The 20,260-nt window shown below is 43.8% G+C and overlaps 1 protein-coding gene across 1 annotated transcript in view; it reads left to right on the top strand.

Moving 5' to 3' along the window:
• The first annotated feature begins 19,172 nt into the window (after window positions 1–19,172).
• MYO10 (myosin X) overlaps window positions 19,173–20,260 on the top strand; it is a 132,420-nt gene continuing 131,332 nt past the window's right edge. Inside the window, exon 1 of the mRNA XM_059815725.1 lies at window positions 19,173–19,220. The gene's annotated coding sequence lies outside the window, so the exon portion shown is untranslated. The remainder of the gene's footprint in view (window positions 19,221–20,260) is intronic.

Raw genomic sequence — 20,260 nt, 5'->3', positions numbered from 1 at the left:
AACAGCCCCACGTAAAGCATGCTGCCCAGCCCCCTTTTACCCAGGAGTGCTGGTGCGGCCCCTGCAGCCGTGTCCGTGCCGCTGGGGACAAGGGCAGGAATCTCTGCCACAATCGGGTCTCTGTGCTCTCCGCACAGATGCAGCTTTGTTAACAAATGACTTGTCTAACTTGGAACTGTTCTTTAATCCATCTCGGGATCATTGTTACATTGATTTGTGCATAGACTGTAGAGCTCCTTTTATTGCAGACATGCTCCTGGACAACTATAAATTAGGTTTTTATTCTTTTTTTTTAATGAAGCCATTAATCCATCTCCTTACGGATGCAGTGTATGGCATGTGTTGAGGGAAGTACATCTACCACTGGTGACTTTTGTAGTGGAGATGTTCAGAATTCACTCTGAAGTTGCATAGAAGACCTTTTGGCTTTTTAGGAAGCTGTCATTAAGAGACAGTTGGCTTTGGAAGGGTGCAAATGTTGCTGACTTACTAGCCCACAGAAGGCTGAGTTTCAATGGTGCTTCCTTTAATTTAGCAGAAAGGGAGCGGAGCAGTGTACGAAGTCATGAGTAAAGGAGAGGGTGGCTTATAGTTCCTAACTCTGTTGAAGAAACTGAATTGCATTAGGACTGGATAGGGGTAATTACACACCAGCCTGTGCCCTTCAAGCACCAGATGGTATCATGAGAGCTGGTGTTAGGAGGAAAAAAAAGGCTCAAGTTGGAGGCATTGTGTAGAGCTGCTGTTAGGAGAAAAAAAAAAAGTCTCAAGTTGGAGGCATTGTGTAGAAAATAGACTTAAAGAAAAATTGGACACTGCTCTCTCCTTGAAATGAGCAGGAGGAAGCCATATATGATGTTATACATTATTGCGAAAAGTAAGGTAATAACTGAGTTTTACAGGGGAAGGAATGTTCAACACCTGTGGCACAGCACTGTCCGTGTTACTTGCACAGCTACCTCAGGAACAGCGGGTGTAGATGTGTGGGTGCACTCAGGTTGATTCGTGACCATCCCGTGCTCGCTCTTGAATATTCGAGAATCAGCTTGCTGGGAAAAATTTCTGCTGGAAACTCATTTTTGCAACAGAAGGACCATTGAATGTAATCATATCTTCTGTTTCTGTAAATGTGTCCATAAATTATTTTTAGATAGAAAATAAATGTATGCAATTTTACCTGAGGGAGAGGCTTGTACAGCATATGGGGTAAAAAAGCCCCAAACAAACTCCTGGCAAGTTGTCTGAAGACAACTTAATGGGATCTTGAGGAATTAAAATGAAGCATGTGTCTCTGCATACTTCTAGCTATGAGCCTAGATTTTGTAGTTGTCCTGTACAAATGGGATCTTGCTTATGTGAATGTAAGGTGGGGAGGTAACGCCTAGAAGAAGAAAACATTATGAAAGCATGTGTATTATCTGAAAATACACGTAGAAGTTCTGACAGTTGCATTTATGGCTAAACAAATGTGCTTGTGGCTATCCGAAGATGAAAGAGAACTGACTGAAAATGTGACCAAAACAATGTTGTATAGGTGCTCTCTTCAAAAGATCTCAGTTCGGTGTTAAACACATGGCCAAAGTTTAGCTGGGCTCATCATATGTGTGAGCAGCTAGAATTATGATGAAAATATAGTCACTTCTTCAGAACAAAGACAAGTTGATACTTGAAACAACAGGGAAATTGTAGGAAGACTGGCCCATGAGCAAGAGGGAAGGTGATGTCATGTGAACGCTGTCGTGGGGTTTGGGTGATTTAAACTGCATCGCTTCATCTGCCAAAGACTTACAGCCCTCAATAAGTAATTCAGTCTGCTTTTGCGTGGGTTCTCTAGTTGCAAAATACAGCTACAGGATTTTCCATTTCCATTTTTCCCTTTTCCCGCGTAGCAAAGCGTAGTGCGTAAGGCTCTCGCCCTCCTCAGGTCCTTGCGCCAATGCAAATAAAACCAGATCTGCTGCCCGTGCTAAGCAAGGGGCCAAGTTCTGGTTGAGTTCTTTGGTGAGGGAGGAGGCACATAGTAGTCATTGTGGTTTGCAACATTTTCTGCTGCACACATGGAAGTAGTGTAGAGCTCCAAGGAATCAAAATTAATTTCCTTACAGGTGAGGAAATCTCTGTTCCTCCCTGCAGAATGTAGTATTTTATATGTTGCATAGGGGGTTAAAGGTAGTATGTGCAGTAAGCAGAAAGTTACTGTTCCATTTTGAGAACAGTTATGACTACTTTGAAAAGAAAATTGGTTGTATTTAAGGCAAAGTCTTTTTGACCAGCCAAGTCAAAGCTTGGAGGAAGCTAATACGGAGCTGGCAGTGGAGGAACACACTGCTCCTGCAGCATTTATTTGCAGTAAAGCGTAAGTGGCTTTTTGTGATTCCTACTGCCCTAGCGTTAAGGAGTGGTTCAGGGACACCAGCTTCAGCAGAACTGTCGCATGGGGTTGGGTTTTCTGGTAATCATGAACAAGATGCTTCTTGGATGTTCTGCTGCTCTGAGATGAATGATAACAGGCTGGTTTTTGATTTTTGAAGAGTAAAAATACCATTTTGGCTAAAGCAGTCTGAAAAATTAGTAACATGCTTAAAAACATTCACTTTTCTTGAAATGACACTTCTAAGAGTAATTCAATAGTGACAGGTCCCCCTCCAGAGTTTGAGCATTTTTCCCAAATGAGGTCTGGGCTGAAGAAGCACCCATTCGTTCTTGGGTTTCCGTCACATTCACATCAGCACGTGCTCTTTCTAAGGAGGCCTTCTTGAATCCTTTTCTGTTCTACAGTAATTTGCCCATATAATGCTTCTCTTTGCACAATTCTGTGCTTCAGTATTTGTGGAAAAGTTGTTTTTCAACAGTGTTTAAATAATTTCATTTTACCTAAGAGTTACTAAAAACCGGATCACCCAAACCCAACAAATAGCTGTTTTGTTGACTCACAGTGTAGTAATATGAGAAGTGACTTTATTACTAGTATGAAAAGCAGTAAAAGATACTGGCTGTGTTTAGGCGGAAGAAGACATTTATGTTTGTTTTAGACTTGTGTTCTTTAGTGCCATAAAAATCTGATTATAGGTAAGTTTAAATATGTTTTAATAGCACTATGTCAAGCAGTCATGGAAACTTCCCAGTCTGAGCTTGTGCAGGCATTTGAATACTCTGAAGTCCATATACTTTGGTTTTTTTTTTTTTTTTCTTTTCTGTTTTTAGGGTTCTTTATTATTTAAGAAAAAGCATGTCTCTGGGCAGGGAAGAATCAATAATACTGCATTTTGAGTGCTACACTTGCATTTTAATTTAGGCACCTGCTAATTTGACTTGAACTTATTTATGAAGGTGACTGCACAGTAATTTAAAGCAACATCCTTGTGATGGCAAGCCTATAAAGTCCTCCCAGGTTTCACAGGCTGTGGAACTGCACCACACTGTGGGAAGTAGATGCTTATGGAATTGTCTGGGCTGACGTTTACAAAAGAGTTGGTTGACTTAATTCATTGGCAGGTAAAATAAATTGCTGTCTAAAGGTTTGTGTTCCTGAGTAGGCATACTTTCAGACGTAGCTAAGAGAAAAATACGGTTGGTCAAGGGTTGCTCGTGAAGGCTTGCTGTCCAGCGTGTTGACTCATAGCTTCCAGCAAACCTTTTGGGTGGCAGGGAGAGGGGGGGAGCTGGGAAATGCAGAGCAGAGATGTGTAAGTCTACTGGAGCAGTTTCCTTACAGGAGAAAAGCATGCTTTTGTCAGAGTTAAAGTTGCTGCACGGCCTATGTATGTTGTCTGTCTGTTTCCTGATAGAGGTATATGTTAATCTATGTGTAGCCTATGGTATTGGATAGAAGGTTTTGAAATATGACTTCTTCTTGAAGAGGAGATGGCCAGAGTGGAAAGAGTTGCCTGCTCCTGGGTATGCTCTTGCTAGCAGCAGGGTCACCTGCCTGTTGGTACATCCCCAGCTCTCCACAAAGATACTTGCGCTTCACACACAAATAACATCTCACACCCCCTAGGTCTCCGCCGTCATTGCATGACTTTCACCAGCCTTCAAGTCTGCTGGGGTTCGCTTTTCAACATCTCTGTCTCAAAGCAGCTCTGTTCTTGCCGGGTCTTTCTCTGGTCTCGCATCTCGGTCTCTAATCAGGGGAAGCATGGCTCTCCACAGCTGGCACTCGTGGCAGCTCCAGGCTGTGGGAGATGTGGCTGCTAGTCGCAGCTGGCAGGTGTCTGTATGAAGGAAATGGGATCTCCTCCCTGGATTTAGACCAAAAAAGTTGAGTTTAGCATCTCAGCCCAAGTAGGTCACGCTGGTAGTAAACAGTACAGTCTAATTTCAGATGTGATCCTAGAGAAGTAGGGAAAAAAATCTCCCTCTCTGCTGTGGTGACACTCTGCTTCTTGCTTGAGTTATTCCCCTCGGCTAATGGGAAGAGCTTGAGTGCCACGGGTTTCCACCTTGATGTATGAATGGTGCAACTCCAGGAGATTACGATGTATATTCAAAATCGCTTGGCTAAGAAGGTCCTTTGCCCGCTGACAGGCATGCAGCTGTTCAACCCTGGGGCTTTTATGCTTTTGCGTACTGGATGTAGCAAACTAGAAGAGAGACTCAGCCCAGATGCATTTCCGTGTACTCCTCGTTTATCTCTGGGTTACATGCCTGTTTTGTCAGGTATTAAGTCTTTAAATCATTCCTGTTTGGTTAAGCTCTTCTAATTGCTTTGAGGTTTAGTTTTGGATTAAATCTATCAACCTGCAGTACAGTAAAATATGCACGCATGCAAAAAAAAAAAATTACAGAAACAACTTTTCTGTGTTTCTGCTTTTTCTGCCCCGGCCACAAGTACTCGGTTGAGGTAGTCATTCTTCCCTGTTAACAATTACCAGCTCATGTAAACATGCATTGAAAAAAAAAAAAAAAAAAAAAATCGGCGCCAGAGTGATGCAGGAAATGTTCATCCCTGTCATGAAAACAAGGACAAAGAATGGGAATGCGTCAAATCTCTAGGTGTGCCTGCAAGTGAGGAAACGTGCCACACCTTTTTGTTGAAAGGTGGAGTGCAGATTTTAAGCTTCTTTGGAAAGATGCTACAAGCCGTGAGGAAAGATGCGTTGTTGTACGTCCTAGGGACCTGTGGGCTGCTGTGTATGACCTGCCTGGGGGATTTGTCTATAGATGTGAGATGGGAAGCAGTATGAAATTATAGGGTTCAGTCCGGTGTATGGCGTGAAAGTATCGGTGTCAGGAGGAGAGAAGTGTTGCTGATGCAGATACTTGCTCTATTTCTGGGTTTTCTGCTGAAGGTGCTCCCTTCTGGCAGTTCACTGGTGAATGAATTTAAAGAGTCAATTTTTATTGTATGTAATATATATGAAAAATCCCAGTAAAAGAAAAAATTACTTGCCATAATGAGTCAGGTGACTCGCCATGTAGATGCTTGATTTTATAGTTCCACACTTGCAGAAAAATCAAAACACGCATGCTAATAAGGGTAGCATTACTGGAAGGAAATGTATCTGGTCAGGGAGAAGTAGTGGACTAAGCAAGAGTAGAAGATTGCTTTTCAGGGGGTTGTGACCCTGAGGGGCTGAATATAATGAATGCCGTGTTTCAGGCTTCCTTTTTACCTTGCGGCTGCTGCATACCATTGGTATTCATCAGCAGTGACAGGGCTCTGCAGCGGGAAGCCTTGCAGAGCATCACCTCATCCCTGAGAGACGTTTAAAGCTGATAAAGTGCAAAACCGTTCAAAGCACATGCAGGAAACGCTGCGTTTTTTTTTAGCTGAACTTCATGGCTTTCTAACTTTACTTCAAATACAAGCTTTGTTGCCAAATTTGCCTTCGGTATTGATTCCCAACTCTCTTTTCTACTAAGCTGCGCCTTCTGTATGTATTGCAGTGGTGTAGAACGCCACCAGTGCAGCCTGCTTTGGCGTCACGTAGCTGCTGGGAAAACGGCGATTAGCCCTGATCGACAGTCTTCTGCTCGCACCATCCGACAGCGGAGTGAGAGACTCTGCTGGGATCAGACTTCTCCTCCACTACTGCTACCTAATTTTCCTTGTCCCCTGTGTTGGAGAATTGAATTAGGTGTTTTCAAATGCCTGTTGCGATTGATTTTTGTTTAAAAACATTTGATTGCAGTTTGAGAAATAACCCATGAGTGGCTATTTCATATTTATTGACACTTTGGTGTTTGTTTCAAGGTTGGTGGATTAGATCCTATTTATGAGTTATTTAAAAATTGAATAAATTTTGGATGGAATAATAAATTACTTAAGGTTGTAGGTTTTTATTCTCCACAGTTTGATATATTGTCTTCATGTTTCAAGGGGTTGGGGGGTCCTTTTACGTTGAAATACAACAGTGATCAAGTCTTACGTGTTTTAGATCTCAGTTCATAGCTGAGTGTTAAAATTTGTTGGGAGTCTTTCCTGAGTTTTGGACTTAGGAACAAGGAGAAGGTAATCATGGGAGAAGGAGGAGATGGGAAGAGCTGCTGCTGCCAGCCAGTCCTCCTGCCTGCTCCGGAGCTGAGAGAAGTGTCCCGCAAAGTCTCAGGGGGTGGTTCCTCCCAGGCAACCCGGACTATGGATGGGGGTAGGCAGGACAAGAGAAAACATGGCTTAGGAAAGCAACCTCTTTAGGGTTGTAGACAGGTGCAGTAATTTCAGAGGGTCCTGTTAGTATCATTTTTTCAATTGCTGTGAAAGCAAATTAATTCTAAAATAAACAGAAAGTGGAATAAACTTCCTTTCTGTTTATGTAGACCTGTGGGCCTCTTTACAGGTCTGCTAGGGAGTCTAACTGAGGGTCACCCTAAGAATTTTTTTTCTTCTCCTTTTTTTTTTTCCCCCCTTTCTGCAAATAGAGAGTATCTGTTTAAAAAGTCTATATCCTGGCTGCTCCTTTAGTTGCTTACTTCCATCCTGCTGGTTGAAGCTCCCATAACTCTCCAGCAAACATGCTTGCCCCTTTCTGTGTAGAACTATAATATATGTTACTTAGTGGGTTATGAGTGCTTTAATATGCTGCTAGGATTTAATTAAAATACTGCTACCTGCTCGCTTTTGTTTTTTAAGACATGCGTTTTGTTGCCGTATGCAAGGCAGTGAGCTGCAGGAAGTCGGAGGGCAAAAGGTGTTGGTTATCACGTGCCATAAAAAGTGCAGACGTCCTTCTGAGTTATCCCCAAAGAAGGCAGAGATTTTGGATTGTTTGGAGCGCATGCCCTCCCTGCTCAAAGAGGGGTGCCTGCAATGAGGCTGGCCGTGTGCGTGCTGTGTGAGGAGCCAGTGTGAGCTCCGCCGATGCTCGCCGTGCACAGCAGCGTACCTCTGTGTCCCCTGCGCTCCCTGTGTGCGAGAGCCCTGAGCCGCCAGCCACCAGTGTTTCTGCCTCGGGTGTGTGGGAATAAGCCAGTGCTCTGCCCTTTAATGATAAAGCATGCCATTACTTTTTGCTTAATTGGTTGTGTTTTCATCAGGTGATCTCCAGACAGGCAATTTGGAGTTGCTCGGTGATTATTGTGGTTTGCAGCATACAAATTAGTGTGGGAAGTTGCCAACGCTAGCCTTGCAACTTAAGACTTCGGTGGCAGGATCAGCTTTTTCTGTGCTCACCCGAAGTGTGAAAGGTAAGGAGGGGGAGAGCACAGACAGGTGCCATGCTGCCCACCGTTCATTGGGACGTCCATGTGTTGTCCTGGCAAAGGATCATCCCATCTTCCAAACCTGCTTGTAAAAGCCAGGCACCACAGGTGGGGTCCGGACTGAGAGGGGTGCACCTCCCCAAGGCGAGTTGCTTACATCCTGGATTTTTAGGATTTAATAATCTTTATTTAATTATTTTTTAAGGATTGTTAGGTCCTGGGTATAGTTCCTTACCACCTCAAGTTGTTTCATAACCCATGTTGGACTCGTTCTGTGTGATGCTGCAAGCCTGGTAACATCTGCCCGAGCTTCCCAAATCAGCCTCAGCACTGCTGCTACCGAGCTGCTGCAGTCACTTGTTGCAGGCCAGAAAACTGCATTTTCCTGCCTAGGTGTGGACATGGCATGTGTTTATTCTTCATGCAGCTTCTCAGGGCTCCTGTTCCTGCCTTTGAGCTGTGGTGCGCTGCCTTGCGCCCGCCCTGAGGGACGACGTGTGCGAGGGGCAGGCTGCTGAGCTGCGGAGATGTCTCAGCTGTTGGGGCTGCGTAGCGAAGAGGTGCTTGTCCTGCATTCGGGACGTTGCCCCTGATTTATTGCAGAGCATGGGAGCAGGGTCGAGTAGGTGATGGTGGTGAAAGTTACTGCGTGAATTGCTGTGGATCATGGCAGTGGAGGACCTGAGCTTTGTCTGCTAAGCTTGGTACAGCCCACACCTGTCAACTGCGTGCGGTCAAAGCGTAACTGGGATTTGTTCCTCAGCGCGTCCACTGTTTTTCATCTGTTACTCCTGTTTTCTATATTCCATTATGTATTAACCATAGTAAGTCCTTATTCTACAGATGTTTACCCATATGCAGGGTCCTGTTGACATCTGTAGGGCATGGTAGTTGGGCAAAGTTAGGAAAGGGTTCTGGTGTTTGTAGGGCAAACCCCGTCTAGCTTGCCAAATGATTGATTTAAAAAAAAACAACAAACAACAAAAAAACCCCAAAAACCTTGAAGCATGAACTAGCAATGTAAAAAAATAATTCAGTGCAATTACATCCTTTAAATACTTGTGTTCCTGTGGTGAAATAGAGATATGTAATGATCATATTGTGAAAGCGAAGCTGCAAAGAGAAATGAAGCCTGCTGAATCATCTATTGCATTATCTACCAATACAACTTGGGAAAAGAAGTTACAACCTGACATTTAAAATTCTCCTATTTTCAATAATCGATGTTTCTATTAGTAAAATAAATGAATGAAAGCACTGTGGGCTCTTTTCTCCCTCCTTTTTACACTTACTTTCTTAGCCTTGGAATACAGTCTTGCTAATTCTTATGGCACCAAAGTGTGAACTGTGTCTCTCCAAAATCCTGAGTTTTAATTTCAAGAACATATGGAACTTGGAAGAGGGGGGGATGGGGGGGGGAAGAGCTAAAAACCCCAACACTTAAAGAATGTGGGCTGGGTCGGTCGGTTTGTTTTTATCTTAAGGCTCTGATCTTATAGCTGTTTTCTGTAACAATTAAGGCTGGAAATATTTTCCCTTCTTGCCCATCCCTGCTTTAACCTGGGAAAATGATTCATGTGTAAACTGATATTTTTAAGTTGCAGGGGGATACAAACAAAACAAAACAAAAAAATCCCTCTAATATTGTCAGACCTGTAAAAGGATCATGGAAATTGACAATATGGAAGTAAGAGCTAAAGTGGAACCTTTTGTACTTTGATGCAAAGTGAAAGCTGTGGTATTATTCTTGGGAGTAATTTTAAGTATGCTTGTTACCTTGCACAGTATGCTGCTTAATATGGATTATCTTTTTCACAAAAGAATCCCGCTTGACTAAAGGTAAGTCTTCCTGGAATTGCCTGCTTGTTTGGCATGAGAGGGGAAAGAAGGGGAAAAAAAAAAAAAAGACAACAGGGAGCTTCCTAGAAACCACAAATAGTCCTTGCCTTGCTAAATTCAATTCCTCCTGTGTGCTTTGAGGTGCAACACTGGCATTTTATTGATGATGCTTCTTGATGCAAGAAGGCTTTGATAAATACTACCAGAATAAAATCAGATGGCTGGCAAAGAGCAGTCAATGGTAGAAAATGTATCTTGATGTGAAGTTTCATCTGCTTTGCAAATTCAAATCAGGCTGAACCAGTATAATGTCCCTCTAGACAAGGCATACCCATGCTTGTGTAGCACAACTAGTATCCATGGAAAACTAGTACTATATAGTTGTTCCGTATCAGATTTTCTTCTAAAAAGTCAATGTCCAGGTGCATGGTAGAATAATGTTAAGGACTACACAGTTCCTTGACTGATAAGCCTAATAGGTCCATGTCTCATGAAAATAAGTGGTAAATGCTTCTCTTCAAGACCCATGTGTCAAAGGAATGTTTTTGTGTTTTTTCACTTAATCAGCTTTAAAGTACTGAAATTAAAGATGTTCCTCCTAAACAAAACGTTTTTAAATGAGGCTGAACATACGTCTTTGCAAGTAGGAGTTCCCATTTTGCAAATGAGACTCTCCATGGGCTTTGCAGGCGGTGAATGAGAAACATCTTTCAAGTTCAGTCTCAAACTAAACCTCATCTCAGAGTGGTCGGTCTCTCCCGTACCACGTGGCTGGTGCTCGTGAGCCAGCTCCCCTGGCCTTCGCTTTGTGTCCTCCTCAGGCAGGGGAGGCAAGAGGAAGGTGGAAGAGAACGCTAGGGTGTCTGACAGCACTTGTGAAAAATGGGTTTGAGACCCTTAGCAACCTGTGGCGGATGATGAATTTGGCACCTGGGAGGTTTTAAGAGCAAAGTTTCCTAAGAAGAGCAAAGTTGTGTGGCTGAGCCCCAATAACTGAAGGAGAAGATATTTCTACCATCGCTTTTGCCTCATTGGTCTTTCAGGCACCAGTCCCAAGAGGGTAGCTGAGGGAGGGAATGAGAAGAGGGTGCTAGCATGACTTCACACATGTGGATTGAGAAATCCTTCTCCACCTTGATGTGAGTTTATAAGCTTGTCATGTAGCATAAGCAAAAAGTTGCCAGGCGGGTAGCTTTTGGATTGGGGAACGCCAAGCACAACCGGGCATGGTGGATGAGCTACAGGTATTTTGGTAGGCTGTTCTCTTGTCCCTGAGTCAGTGATAGAGCTGCACGGCAGCGTAACAACTTACTAGACGGAATAGAAAATATTACATTAGCAGAAGCTAGTGCCGATTTAAATTGGCTTGTTTGGGCAGTCGTGCTGGATAACTACTCTTGCTATATTGCTCTAGGCTTTGGTGGACAGTTCTTAGAGGAGGGTCTCTCTTCCTCTGCCACTTTTACGTGCGCTGTTCTTCCTTGGTTCTGTCTTTCTTAAAACACCTGTTGAGGTTAAAAAATATCAACTCCCACGGATGAAGAACTGGGGTGTGTGCATGTATACGGATTGGTTAAATTCAGTTGGTTTTAAGGAAGCAAAGTTCTGGGTTTTTTGTGGTTTTGTGTTTGTTGGGGTTTTTTTGTTTTTTTGTTTTTTTTTCCATTTGTAGTCATGACTGTAATTTAATAAAAAAATGTGGTTTTGGAAAAATAAGTGCTTGGCAAAACTGTGCTGTCATCAAAGACAGATCTGCAACTCCTATTAAAATCTGTGAAGGCAGAGTTAGGGCTTGTTTGGTTCTTAGGGTAAGTTTTAAGCTTTTTGTGAGTGTATTGTATATTCCTCCTTAGGAATTCAAATAAGGGGAGAGAATTATATGCTACTTTTAAAATGACCGTGAATGTACCAGGAGGTCTGTTATTTGTCTGGCTGCTGCTACCCCCCACCCCAATAGGAACAGTGATGGAAAGGTATACAGTGGCCCCAAGCTCTTTCTCCTCTGTGTTTTTTACATCTCCCCGCCATCACCAGTAACTGGCCCCTCTTCCTTCTCCTCATCCGTGTGCTGTCTTTTTTAATTACTTATCTTCCTTGCTGAGTTTTAACATATTTAAAATTACACATGCACACACACAAGCTAAGGTGGGGGGAAGAGAGTGGTGGAGGCAGTGTCCCGTGCCAGGTCAGTCTGTGGTACCCGCTGATGATGTACAGCGGGACCTGAAACTGTGGATCCGGCAAATAGAGAAAAGTTGCCCATACGTGTTCCCTGCTTCCCTGATTTCTCATTTTTGCAGGTTTATTCACAGTTGGTCGCCAAGTAGTACTTGAAGCACTGGTTTTTAATTTTGCAATTAATCAGAAATGCCATTGACTTGACTGCACAGAAACCGTTATTTCTTTACCTAAATCTGCAGGCACAAGAGAGAGCTGTTGTTCCCTGGCAGGCCTGTCTAGCTTGACCGCAACTGATAATGACAATAGCCCTTCCAAATTCCTGTATTGTCATGTTTTTCCAGCCATGATGCCATGGTGTAAGTTGGGCAGTCTTGAAAGTCAAAAAAGGTAGTTTGCAAAAATTGTCAAAACGTAAAGGTAACGCTTGAATCTTTCTCATGAAAGTCAAAATTCAGACTAGCAATACCGGTAACTTTCCTGAAAAGAGTTGATGGTACCTTATAGCTAGATTTGCTTTTGAGGGCATAATAAAGCTGTTGTTTCCTAGCAGTGTGGAAGCCTCGTTGTCCTTAGGAGCTGGCAATCGCATCTTCAGAGCTCTAGCAGAGAAGTGTAATTGTTTTTGGGCTTTTGAGCAAGGTCTGTTAGCAGTGTGTGTCTTCACACTCAGCAGCAGCAGGTGAGGAGGAGCATGCTCGTCCACCTGCATAGATAGAGGGTAATCTCTGTGTGCTGTTTGTGTTGGGAATAACTGGAAGATAAAATCTTTTGGGCTTTTTAATTAAAAGGAAAAAAAAGGCCATATTACATGAAGCAGTGGTCTTGTAAGAAGTACTAGTGCTTTCAAAGGGCTGGAGAAGGTACAAATTTATTCTGGTTCCCGCTCAAGTCAGTAACAGTGATAATATGTTTTAATCCAGTTTCTTGTTGTTAAAGTGGTATGCCACCGTTGGCGCTGAGCTGTCTCCAGTTACTGAAACAGAAGGAGATGGAGCCTGTTCAAGGTTAATCGGCAGCTGTTGCACAGACCACAGGAGCAGGGGAGATGGAGCTTTGATCTGGTGTGGGGGATGGACAGACAACAGAAACATCTCATTTTCAAGGAGACTTTGTTTTGCAGGAAACTAACCCCCCTAAACTGACCTTATATGCCATGGAAACATCTTCATGGCTTTGTTCTGATTTAAAACAGTAAAGCAAAGTGGTATTGTTCAGGAGACAGAACAAAATTTGTTGAGAAAAAGGCGTTAGTAGTTTATTCCTGTGCTCGCTGAGGAAGTTGTGATTAGTGCTGTAAGTGTTTTGAAAACGAATTTTACTGCATTCATCTGGATTAAGTATGTGCTTAGATCTAAGTGCATAGTCAGTTCATTAAGTTGAGTTTAAGGTACTGAAATTTAGATTACATGCTCAAAATACCTTCCAAAGGTGTGCTTTCTCTCACTATTTGCAGAGACTTAAGGTTCAACTAGCCCTTCTCCATAACTCCATCCATTCCTTACCATCCCACCATCCCCAGATGAAAACTGCTGGTTTTCTGACTGTTAGCAGAGGGGCTGCAGAATGGCTGGAGAGAAATGGAGCCCGTTAGCGGTACTATCTTGGTTGCTGGAATATTAATTTATTTCCCTTTCATAGGTTGCGTGGTGGTAGCGTATGCAGACTTTTGTAGTAGTTTTCATATTTCAGCCACCACTGACACCCAGCTGTTGTGGCAGCCTTTTGTCGATGAGCGCAGGAAAGCTGCACCGGGGAAGCAGGGAACTGCAAAGGAGGGGATCTAGATTAATACTCCGAATTACAGAGTAGCACGTCAGACAAATGGCCATTACTACTTGTTAGTTTCCCTGGACTTAGGTATGGAAGAACAGGCATGGTTTTCTGCTTAAGAGGCTGAACGTTCCATTTTTGGGTTGAAGTCGGTGAGGGATATCCAGCTTCCAGTGCACTTCATGAGTTTTCCCCTGAGTTGCCTGGCGAGGCATGCACTTGGCATGTTAAGGTTTCTGGGTATCTAAACTGAAGTGTTTTCAGTAGTCCTAAACTAACAATGAGGGGCGAGTTTTCAGAAGCAAAACTATTCATTAATATGAAATTAGCAAAAATTTTGTCTGGATAGCTTCTTTCTTGCTGTGGCCCTCCTTGCGATCAGTGTGTGAATTAGTAAAGAGGAGAAATGAAGGTAAATGTGGTTTTGGTTATCTTTTCCATTAAAAAGCTCTGTCCAGCTTGACCTAGTTAATAACATCTCTTCCTGTCTCTCAAACTTTGTATTTGGAGCCAAGCTACTGTAGTGCATGAACAAAAGGTTCTCTAAATACATATTGACTATTGTTCCTTTTGCTTTGCCAAGCCCTAGTTGAGAAATGCTTTTTGAATGCAGATGCAGCATAATCTACATTCATTGTACTTAATTTAAAGCAGTTTTAACTGCTATGAATCAACTACATTGATGAGTCGACTGCATTTCACATTGTAACGTGAATGAGTAGCATTTTCACTTGCTTGAGAGCACGATTATTGTACAATATCTGCTTTTTCATATATAGAGATATATATAAAATATATAAAAAATAATTCATGTACAGTTATTTTATTCAACATACAACCTGTATGCATACAAAATCTAGCTTGTTAATTACAGCTTTGCAACAAATGCTCTGCCATTTTACTTAGTTGAGATAAAGTTCTTAGTTAATTTTGTGATTTCCTGTGTATATGTTCAAAAGAAAGTAAAAAAGAATGGACTTTTACTATCTCCAAGAACAGAATACAGAGGAAGGTAAGAGTAGTGTTTGCATTTTCAGCTGTAAAATCCGCGAGAAGGGAGGACTAGGGACTTCTCCAGGGGGTCTTGCAGCTGCGAGATTTGCAAACCTATTCCCTTTCCCTTTTGCAGCCAGGAGAAACTTATTTGCTATGGAAATGATGGCATATGGCCCTTCTTCTGTAAATGATATTCCAAGTATTTTTACAACCTTCCTTCACAGAAATATAAACCATTGGGCTTTAGTAAGTGCTCCGTGGCTTTGCTTTCCCCCTTGTCACAGAATAGCAGCATGTTACATGGCTTGTCAGGGAGCTCTGGAGTAGCCAAGTTACCAGCTTTCTCCCCTCAAAACAGGTCAAGATCAATATAATGTGCCGGCATGTGTGTTGAGTGGAGTCCTTTCTCAGGTGGGTCCTGTATGACAAGTCTTCTCCATAAATTAACTACTGGTGAGGATTTTGTTCTCAAAACTGTCACTTGTGCGTCACTAAGGCATCGCAGAGGGGCTGCAGTCCAGTTGCAGAGCTAGCTGGGCACAGGAGGCGGCTGTAAACTCTTAAGGGATCTTTTGCCAAGGCTTTTTTGTTTTTTCCCTCCCCCAGAGGGGACAGCCTTGCAGTACACCCAGCCCATGGACAGATACCGAATTGTTGAGCTACCTTGCCAGGGAACACGTTGTATTTGCATTTCAGATGCCTCGGGCTTTGTGAACTGCATTGTTCCAGCCTCCCCTGAATAGCAGCTATTGACCCCTAACAATGTACATTTGTTTAAATCAAACCATTTTGTACTTGCTTTAAAACTTATTTTAGGACTAGCCCAACCAAGTGAACACTTCTGTGCAGGCCCTTCCCCCCCCCCCCCCCCCCCCCATAGGGAGAAAAAAAAAAAAATCAGGATTAATTATTTAATTTCAAGATGGAAAACATTCTGCTCCTTCTGAGAGGCTATTTTGAATGCTGAGGTTTTGGCAAATTTTGTTGCGGCCTAATGTTTATAAGCTTTTCATTGCCTTTGAAAGCATAAACTTCATGTTACTCGAGCTCAGAGATTTTGGCAAATAATAAACCAGTGGAACAACAGGGGTTTGGTTGTCCTGAAGCACTTGAAGAACTTGACTGCATTTTGACAAATAGTTTTTTTGCTGTTTATGTGTGCATTTAGATGGCTCGAATTAATCTAGGAGGAGGAGGTGGAGAGTGACCAGCACAGACACTTAATGCCCGCAGCAGGCTGGTGAAAGCATTTCCCTGGGTGGTGGGAGGTCTGGGGCCACATTCCTTTTGCTGCTTGGTGACTACAGTACATACCTTCACCCCTCGAGCCATCAGGTCTCAAGAGCCTGGTGGTGTCAGCAGCCACCTTCATTAAACCAGTTACAATTTGTGAACAAAACTGTGGCTATTTACCGGTGGGGGAAAGCTTTGCTATGCCCTGCTCCTGTGGGGTTATTAGGTCGAGGCAGAAAAGTCCAGTGAAGTAAAAATGTGCTATGAGCTGGACAACCTTGTAGTTCTTCTGTTTTATGCCAGAATCATTTCACTAATAACAGAAAAATATTCAAACACGAAACAGGGATTGTCAGACTGAATGAGGTTGTTTTGGGGGCTTACAATTCTTTCTTCTGGTGTCCTAGGTTAACTCAGGAGTATTGCATCTCATAAGGTTTCTGTTGGTATTTCTGCTGGATGCATTAGGAGGAGTGTTGCCAGCAGGTTGAGGGAGGTGATCCTTCTCCTCTACTCAGCTCTGGTGAGGCCACACCTGGAGTACTGTGTCCAGTTCTGGGCTGCCCAGTACAGGAGGGACATGAACATACTGGATAGGGTCCAATGAAGGACCACGAAGATGATGAAATGACTGGAGTATCTCTCTTATGAGGAAAAGCTGAGAGAGCTGGGACTGTTCAGCCCAGAGAGGGCTCAGGGGGGATCTCATCAATGTATATAAATACCTGGAAGGAAGGTGCAAAGAGGAGGAAACCAGGCTCTTCTCAGTGGTGCTCGGTGACTGGACTGGAGACAATGGGCACAAACTGAAATACAGGAGCTTCCCACTGAACATCAGGAAACACTTTTTTACTGTGAGGGTGACCGAGTACTGGCACGGGCTGCCCAGAGAGGTAGTGGAGTCTCTCATCCTTGGGGATACTCAACAGCCATCTGGACATGGTCCTGGGCAACCAGCTCTAGGTGACCCTCCTTGAGCAGGAGGGTTGGACTAGATACCTTCTAGAGGTCTCTTCCAACCTCAGCCTTCTGTGATGCACAGATGAAGTGAGGTGGCTGAGGACATACAGGAATCCGAGGCAAGACACTCAGCTCACCTTGCTCTGAGTGGTATGATATAGCATGGGTACGTGATCTTTTTTATGCAGTGCTGTGCACTTGTGCCTTACGGGCTTCAGACCCAGGCCGCAGTGGACTAAGTGGGGTGGGCGGCAGCTGCAGCCAAGCATCGTGTTGCACCGCTCTGCCGGGGCTGATGGCAGCTGCAAGCCTCAGGTTTTCACTCTTGGGTGTTCTTGGGGATGGTGGGCTGATGGTAGCAACTGCGTTAACGTGGAAGACCCCTTTGTCTCCTGCCCCGGTGGCTGTGGTAGATATTCCTTAATACCAAGGATGTTGCCTTCAAAGTTGTCATCGCTCCTGTGCCGGTACCTAAGGGACACAGGACATTTCTGTTTGCTGGGTCTGGCGGGGAGGTGCCAGAGGAAGTCCAGTGCCCTCACATCAGCCTTCCTCCCTTTGGAGAGTACAGGGTGAGGGGTGCCCTCGGGCCGGTCAGACTGGGGGGGTCTGTGCCACTCAAGAAGATTAAAAACAGAGTAGTGCCCTGGGTTTTCTGATAGCTGGAGTCTGATGCAGACCCAGGGCAGCGGGTGGAAGTCTTCCCATTGCCGTCACTGGGTTTTGAATTAAATGTTCAAATCATTTCTATTGCTTTTACCACTTCGGGGAGTCCCCTCCCCACTGTTTCCCAGTCCCCTGCCCACCCCGGGTGCTAGCGCTCTCCTTTCCGCTCCCCTCTGCCCTCACCCTGCGCTTTTGAGTGGACAGATCCTGCGTTTGAACCGCCTCGGACTTGCCGTAACCTGGAAACCATCTGGCTCCAGGTTTCGGAGGTAAAAGGGCAAAGAGCTCTGCAGGCATTTGCAGCATTTAAAACAGAAAGCAGTTTGTCAAAAGATGGAGGGGAAAAGAATAATGAGGGATGCTCTTACATGGTCCTCTATGTGCAGCTGAGCTCTTACCATTCAGAGAAACCAAGCAGCAAGAGTTTTTACATTCTCTGTGAGCATTATATTGTGTCTGAGTGCTGCTGTTCTCCCATCAAGAGATATCTCCCAAACAAGAATAATATTTATTCAACTTTATCTAAAGCATATGCAACTTGTAACGTGGCTGAAGTCCGTGATAGACTCATGGGCCACTTGCTTTAAATATGTAACAGAAATAAAAATCTGTATTTGTCGTGATTGTTAATCAGGACCCTGCACCCCACCAACTTTAACAAGGCTGTAAGTCTAGTTTCTGTGTGTAGAAATTCAGGCAAGGACAACCTTTGGATGCTAGCATGCAATATGTATTATTTCAATTGTTTTTTTTCAGTGATTGTGCACCCAAAGTCACAACCTTATGATTATCAGGGTATATCCCAACCCTTTTCTACTACCTCTTTACTTTTTCTTTAGGAGAGAATTTGACTGTTCTGGTGAAGAAACCTCTGTTCTCTAAATACCACTAAAATACAGTCTTTCTGATATGGAGCCTGCTGTCTGTCTGTAGAGAATGGGAGTATAGTTTGGGTTGGAGGTCAGACCATGGGGAGGGGGTGCTGCTGCTGCTCCATGTTCTCACGCCAGCTGTAGCCTTTTCTATGCTGGAGCAACTTGAGTAGGTATTGTTAATGGGATGGCTTTTGCTGCAGCTGCAGCATCAGTTGTGGTACTTCCTCCCACATCCTCCCCCCTTGTTCTCCGTGCTGGATATTTCTGTTTTCTCAGTGCTGGATCTACCTTTGAGGGTTGTGAAAAGCTAGGTGAAAATTAAAATAGTCTGTGCCTAACCTGTTTTACTGCGCTGACTTAGGTGGCTCGCTGATAGAGTCTCCGTTGCCTCCTCAGCTCTAAAAAGCAAGTATCGTTTCTTTGTCACCTTGCTTGCTAGTAGGTTTTTTTTTTCTTCTTTTTAAATCCTCTGTATTGTGCAGCCAAGAGAGGAGGACCGTATAAAGGGCAAAGTGGTTTAGAAAAAAAGGTGAAAGATGATAGGGAGGGAAGTGCTGTGAATGCCTAACAGAGGTTGAAAATAAACAGGTAGGGAGCCAGCCGGCTTTGAGGAGGATCTTTTAAACTGTGTGTAAATTCAAACAACGCTTTGTAATTTTACGTGTGCTAACATGAGGCACATGACTCAGAATTGGCTCCAGCTGCTCTTGCCAGCATTTAGGAACTTGACAAAAAAAAAAAGCACTTCAGTGTCGTTCTCCTGTGTTTCCTGTTCTGGCAGAAACCAACAAATACTTGCTGAGACATTATTTTATTTTATTTCTTTCACTTGCTTATTTGGATTTTGCTCTCGCTTTCTCTCCTTTTACTTGGTAATTATTTCCAGAGAAAAGTATTGCGTGAAATTCTTTTTTCAGTGTTCAGTTATGACATCTATAACTCTGTTTTTGTTTATTGTAGGGGTCTCGGGTCTGGCTGCGAGAAAATAATCAGCATTATCCCAGTACTGTTCATTCCTGTGCGGAAGGAGTCATCGTATTCAGGACAGACTATGATCAGGTATGGGCATCGCTCCTCTTGTGTTTTCTTCTTTTTGCCGCTCTGTGGAAAATAAGCTGTTCTTGTGGGGAGGGCATAGGGGAAACTAAAAGCCTGAGGTCTGTGAATAAAATACTCATTTTGTATGACCTGAATGCGCAACTTTGGTTTTAAAAGCTCTTTCCATTGCCTCTCTGGTCAGTTGCTATGATGGTGCCTGACAAAGCTGAAGCAATGCTGCCAGGTGTGAGAGCCTTGTTCCACATCAGTTGGTGGTTATGTAGTTTACTGGAGGTAGGTGGCCTCTCCATGGTTGTATTGCCTAACAATAACAGAAAGGGGGGCTGTCATCTGGCTCTGCATCATCAGGGTGGTGGAGGATCACTGGTTCAGTGGGAGGCAGCAAGGCATACCTCCCAGAGCACAACCGGAGCAGCTCCACCAGCTCCTGTCGCAAGAGGATTGTGAAGAAAGGGCACTGTCTCCACTCCTTGCTTTTTTGGTTTGGGTTTGTTTTGTGTGGGGTTTTTTGTTCTTTGGGGTTTTTTGGCCTTTTTGTGTTTTAAATTTTAACTGCTTCCTGGCTGTCAAGCACTTCTGGCTGCCTGCCTGCCTGCAGGGATGGACTTGGGTCCCGGCATCTCCTCGGGTTACCTTGGCCATCTCAGGCAGTGCATGCCTGTGCGTCTGGCTGCCAGCTGGGGAAGGAAACTGTGTGGAGCTTGTTCCCCCCTCTTTTTTCTCCTTTTTTTTTTTAAATTTTTCTTTTTAACCCCCAGAAGAAGGCGGAACTAGCCCTGCCAGTTGCTGACAGCTTGGAAGTGCTCTTTCTCACGCACTTACTTTTTTATTTATCCATTTATTCTATTCTCCATTAGGCCACAGTTTATCCAGACCTAGCTTCCTGCAGCTTCCCTGAAGAAATTTCAGTTTTAGGTTGTGTTGGATATAAACAGGTACACTGAGATAGTCATCAGCCTCCGGAGGACACTCCCTTTGACTTTTGGAGGATGTTTTTTCCCTCAGTTTTGCTTCCTTTTCTTAGTTATTTGCACCAATTG

This window comes from Gavia stellata, chromosome 3 (genome assembly GCF_030936135.1).
Source record: "Gavia stellata isolate bGavSte3 chromosome 3, bGavSte3.hap2, whole genome shotgun sequence".
In the NCBI taxonomy this organism is placed as follows: domain Eukaryota; kingdom Metazoa; phylum Chordata; class Aves; order Gaviiformes; family Gaviidae; genus Gavia; species Gavia stellata.
Note: the sequence above shows the minus strand (reverse complement) of the source record. Positions and strands in the feature narration are given on the sequence as shown.